This window comes from Taudactylus pleione, unplaced genomic scaffold, assembly GCF_031769625.1.
Source record: "Taudactylus pleione unplaced genomic scaffold, aTauple2 ptg000290l, whole genome shotgun sequence".
Taxonomy (NCBI): domain Eukaryota; kingdom Metazoa; phylum Chordata; class Amphibia; order Anura; family Myobatrachidae; genus Taudactylus; species Taudactylus pleione.
The window spans coordinates 11001894-11007924 of NW_028284692.1; positions in this window are offsets into that span (position 1 = coordinate 11001894).

Sequence of the window (6031 nt, forward strand, 5' to 3'; positions counted from 1 at the left end):
TTCTCCCGGCCTTTAGCACATGTGCAGTAGTAAATCACCAGGAAAATGTCGGCCACGCCATTCTCCCGGGGATTGGCCCATGTGCAGTAAACTCTGGGCACACTCTAGTGCCTGGAGTCTACCGCTGCTGTTAGTTTGCTGATGGCAGTCGGGGAGAGAGGAGGGGGCTCTAGACAGGGAGTGAACACGGGCTCCCTCCTCTCTTAATACGTCCCTGGTCATAACTCACTCATGCAGTTGCCTGAGTGAGGCCTGGATTCAGCAAATGGATGCTTGTTCGCAGCAACCAATGTAATTTTCGAAGAATTGCCCTTTGCAATTGGCTCAATGTGTTACAATAACAGACAGCACTCACAGAATCTCCCTTGGTGAGTAAATAAAAAATAAGCACACCCTTGTGGTCCCAAAACACGGTTGCCACTCCCTCCTTATGGTACCATGTCAAGTGCCTGATAGACAAGCCCATCCTTTTGGTTTTGTGAACTTCTGTGAGTTGCTTCGGCACCCAGTGTTTCCTGTACCCCTATTGCTCATGAACGATGTTGTGTACAGCACCTACTGAGATGTTCAGTTCATCAGCAATGTCACTAACTCGAATGAGTCTGTCCTCTGAATCAGACCTTCAATGCGGCGGGTGTGCTCGGTTGGCTGGATCGCTGCTCATCTTGAACGTCTGTCCTGCTGTTATCATAGGCAGTGCACCAAACCCAAACCTGTTTACATGACATGAATTATCACCATACACCTCGACAAGTTGGCAATGAATTTCAGCTGCTGACATGCCCTTTAGATGCAGAAATCTGGTCATACTACGCACCTCAATGTTTGACCATGTTACCACCAGTCCCGCCATCTTACAGCTGATGTTGGGACAGTATGACCGATATGAGGTGCGATCTAATGGCCGTGAGGGGAGAGATCTTGTTACCTTGCTTATTGAACCACTCTTGTCACGCCTGAGAGTTAACTTATGTTGGCTGGGTCAGACGTGGAAGGCTAAAGTGGAGGCAGAGAAACTGCTGGAGATGGTTGACCCAAAGTCGAGGACAGATATGGAACAACTTTATTAGACTGAAAGTTGAATTTGAACTGTGGTTGTAGAATCGGATAGAAACCAAAGTTGTAGAATCGATGATGCAGAATTGGTGTAGAATTGATGATGCAAGATCGGATTGGGACCAATGTTTGGAGCATATTGGATTGGGACCGATGTTTGGAGACAATTGGATTAGGACCGATGTTTACAGGTATCGACTGGAACCAATGGTAACAGGTATCGGCTGGAACCGATTATAAGGATAGAAGCAAGTCCTTTGGTAAATCCAGACTGGAATAGTGGTGGAGATGGAGATTTGCATATACCAGAATTGGATTGGATGGACTGGAACCGTACAGATACAGAGTACCTGGAGCACAGCAAAGAGCTGTGTACCTTCAGCAGAAGTCACGAAATGGAATTTATAGGACTGAGGGCCTGATTCAGACCCACTCGCGAGCGCCGAGCGCTAGCAAGCGGGTCGATGTTGGCCCAGTGCGCATGCGCACAACGGAGCCGGCTCCGTCGTGCGCATGCGCGAGATCCGGATAGCGATGGGCAAGCCGTCGCTCTGGGTCTCGTACCAAAGGGGGCGTGCTGTCGATGGTGAGTGACAGCACGCCCCCTTTGGTGGGCGTGCCGGGATGTGGCTGTCCAGACGGAGGCGTTCCCATGGGAACGCCTACCGTCTGGGGCCGGCCCTACTGACATCACAAGTGATGTCAGTGGGAGTGCTTTCGGCTCTGATAGAGCCGATAGCACTCCAGGGCTGGCGGCAATGAGACCCTACCACAAGGGTCTCGTCGCAAGCCCGATGGTCACGATGGTCTTGACCATCGCGACCATCTTCCTGGCCGCTCGCTATAGCTGTGGGTGGTCACCCACAGCTATACAAGCGGCCAAGAGGCTGCTCTAAAAATTAAGAGGGACGGCCCTGATTCAGAGCGAGCGCTCTGTCAGAGCGTCCGGCTCTGAATCAGGGCCTGAGTCTCCAGGGATTGGATGCTGCCAAAAGCTGGCCTAGGGCAGCGCTCAAAGTGGTGGAAGAGAGTCAGGTGACTGAGTCCAACGTGGCTGCACCAGTTTTGATGGAAACTCTGGCATGTAGTCTGAGTACTAGCATGCTGTGGAGGTGTAGGGGGAACAGCAAGCACAGAGAGCAATTACATCTGCAGTCAAGACCAGCACTACATTTGGATTGCACACACTTTACTAATCAGGACTATGTAGAGATCACAGACAGAAGGAAACTCAGGTGAATAATCAGCCTGCATGCTGAGCAAACTTCCCAGGCAAATCGGAGTATCTGATCCACAGGACAAGAAGCAGAGGTAAGACATGCAACAACTAATAACAAATTAGAGAAATAGTCAGGATCGTGATAACCCTCGTATCTGTCGTACATCACAGGGTAACTCTGCCATTTCCCACTATGGACTAAGGGGTCTATTTACTAAGCTGTGTTAGGAGATAAAGTGAACAGTGATAAGGTACCAGCCAACGAGCTCCAGCTGCCATTTTTCAAACACAGCCTGTGACATGGCAGTTAGGAGCTGATTGGCTGGTACTTTATCACCGTTCACTTTATCTCCTAATACAGCTTAGTAAATAGGCCCCTAAGGGCCTGATTCAGCAAGAATCGCAACTGCGATTAGGCACGCGACTGGCAAATTGTTGTTTCTGCGCTATTGCGAGCTAGTCACTGTGATTGCAGTGACTACGCATACCCATCGCAGATTCATTGACAGGAAGTACCATTTGGAGCTAATTGGCGAAACGCAGGCATGCCAGTGCGTTTGAACACCGTTGCAGGGGCGTTCATAAATTAGCCACTGCAATGCTTGAGTACTCACTGCGTGCAATGAGGTTAGCAATTTCTGGTCAGAGCTTGTGCAAGTGTGCGTGAGGCTGCGATGGTACTCGATGTTACCAATGGTTTTGCAGTCTTGCTAAGTTTTACAGATGTGTGTAAGGTAAGGTGGGCGTCCTTATGTTGTGCTGCGACGGCATAGCGATCGCAGTGGATTAGCATATCTTCACAGTTAGACTGCTATTGCATTTGCAGTTGTGATCTGTAATTAATCAGGCCCTAAGTCTCTCTACCTGCTTCTGTGGATCAGCCCATCCTAGAAATCTACATGAGCAGGGCCGGCGCTACCATTGGGTACCATTAGGTGCCCGGCCAGAAGGAGGGGTCACCAAGTTTCTCAGGCTGCATACAATATCTCCAGCTCAGCATTGGCCATCCTCCCAAGCGGGACTCCATACAGTCTGCAGAACAAATCCCATGGACAGAGAAATGCCCTTTGGCATCAGCATCTAGAGGTGAGCAAGCTGGGGTTATGCAAGTCTTGGGGGGTGAAATACCTATGTTTGTCCAACAGTAGTGGAAGTCATAGTACACCTTGTCAGTGTGTGTGTGTATATACATATATATTTAACTCCATTAATGTATAAATAGTTTACGGGATATGCAGTAGCGATTACGCACGCTGTTCATCTGCGGTGGTATGCTAATTCATAGCAATCGCTATGCTGCTGCAGCACTACACTAGGACGCCCACTTTACCTTACACAAATGTTTAGCAAGACTGCAAAACCATCAGTACAATTGAGTACAATCGCAGCCTCAGGCACACTTGCACAAGCTCTGGCCTTACTCAGAAATTGCTAACTTCATTGCACGCTATGAGACCTCAGGCTGCGTAGGGCACTGCAGTGGCTAATTTATGAATGCCCCTGCAACGGTGTTCAAATGCACTGGCACGCCTGCGTTTCGCCAACCACCCTCTCATCACCACCCACAATCAGCACTTCCTGTCAATCACTCTGCAATGGATTTGCGTGGTCTCTGCGATCCCAGTCCCGATCGCAGTGGAGTATTTGCCCAGGCGCACTGCAATGCATATACATGCGCAGAACGCAACAATCAGCCGATTGCGTGTTGCAAACGGTAATGAATCAGGCCGATAGCATGCTATTCTGCCAAGTCCTCATACCCACTGGGGAGCTAGGGTGGTAATGTGTAGTTTTGGATCTGTATTTTTTTGAAAAAAAGCATAAAAACAGCTAAAATCACAGAATTTGTAGGTTTTTCTGCTCCTATGCTATTATTAACCTCAATAACCTTAATTTCCACTCATTTCCAGTCTATTCTGAACACCTCACAATAGTGTTTTTATGTCCAAAAGGTTGCACCGAGGTAGCTGGATGACTATGCTAAGCGACACGAGTGGGCGGCACAAACACGTGACCCATCTAGGCGTGAAACTGCAGTGGCAGACAGGATGAAAAACTAGACCCCAAACTGTACATAATGCAAAGAAAAAAAAGAGGTGCAAGATGGAATTGTCCTTGGGCCCTCCCACCCACCCTTATGTTGTATAAACAGGACATGCACACTTTAACAAACCAATCATTTCAGCGCCAGGGTCTGCCACACAACTGTGGCTGAAATGATTGGTTCGTTTGGGCCCCCACAAAACAAGCTGGCAATTAATCTGTCCCTGCACAAACTGGCTCTACGAAGGCAAGATGTCATCCTCATCCTCCTCATCCACCGATTCCTCACCCTCTTCAGTGTGTACATCCTCATCCTCACAGAGTATTAATTCGTCCCCGCTGGAATCCACAACCACAGGTCCCTCTGTACGTTCTGGAGGCTGGTCTCCCTGGAAGAGTGGATAATTCATTTTATGAACATCATCTTCTCCACATTTTGTGGAAGCAACCTCCTACGCCTTTCGCTGACAAAGTTCCCGGCTGCACTAAACACTCTTTCGGAGTACACACTGGAGGGGGGGGCAACTCAGGTAAAATAGAGCCAGTTTGTCAGGGACCTCCAAATTGCTTCTTTTTCCTGCCAGTACAGGTACGGACTGTCTGACATGCCTACTTGGATGCTGTCACCGATGTAATCCTTTAACAGACAGACGCACGCTTGTAGCTGCTGCTTTAAGGATGCAGGTGCGGCTACAGCCCACACATTTCACAAAGACAGAAAAAAAAAGAACAATATTTTTATTGTTTGTGTAGCACACTTTGAGGGTGTCACCACCCTTTAACAGACAGACGCACGCTTGTCGCTGCTGCTTTGAGGATGCAGGTGGAATCTAGACGGGATTTGGAACCGGGGACACACTACCTCCATCAATTGTCTAAATCCCACTGCACTAATGGCGGATACCGGACCCACGTCTAACACCAACATAGCAGTCAAGGCCTCAGTTATACGTTTTGCTTCAGGATGACTGCTGTCGTACTTCATCCTCATCGCTAGGGACTGTTGGAGGGTCAATTGTTTAGTAAAAGTAGTGATGTTCCTACTTCCTCTCTGGGATGATGAACAACTCCCAGCAGCAGCAACAGCACTAGGAGGAAGTGGTTCTTGATCTTTCCCTATTTTATTTTTATCGGAGAAAGTTTGGTCCTCCATTTATGTTATATTGATATATACGTGCGGCTAAAGCGCACACAAACACAGAAAATATTTTTTTATTTTTGCTGGAGAGTAGTGCACTTTGTGGGTTACACCACCCTTTAAGAAATGAGCCAGCCGGCTCTTTACTTATGGGACACAGGCGCACGCTTCGCGCTGCTCCTTTGTTGATGCACGTGCAGCCACAGTGCACACAAGTCACAAACACAGAAAATATTTTTTTTTGGTTTGGATTGGAGTGTACTTTCGGGGGTTACAGCACTCTTTAACGGTCAAGCCAGCCGGCCCTTTACTTATGACACAGGCGCACGCTTGGCACTACTTTGTTGATGCACGTGCGGCTACTGCGCACACAATTCACAAACACAGAAAATAATTTTTTTTTGGTTTGGACTGGAGTGTACTTTGGGGGTTACAGCACCCTTTAACGGTCAAGCCAGCCGGCCCTTTACTTATGACACAGGCGCACGCTTGGCACTACTTTGTTGATGCACGTGCGGCTACTGCGCACACAATTCACAAACACAGAAAATATATATTTTTTTGGTTTGGACTGG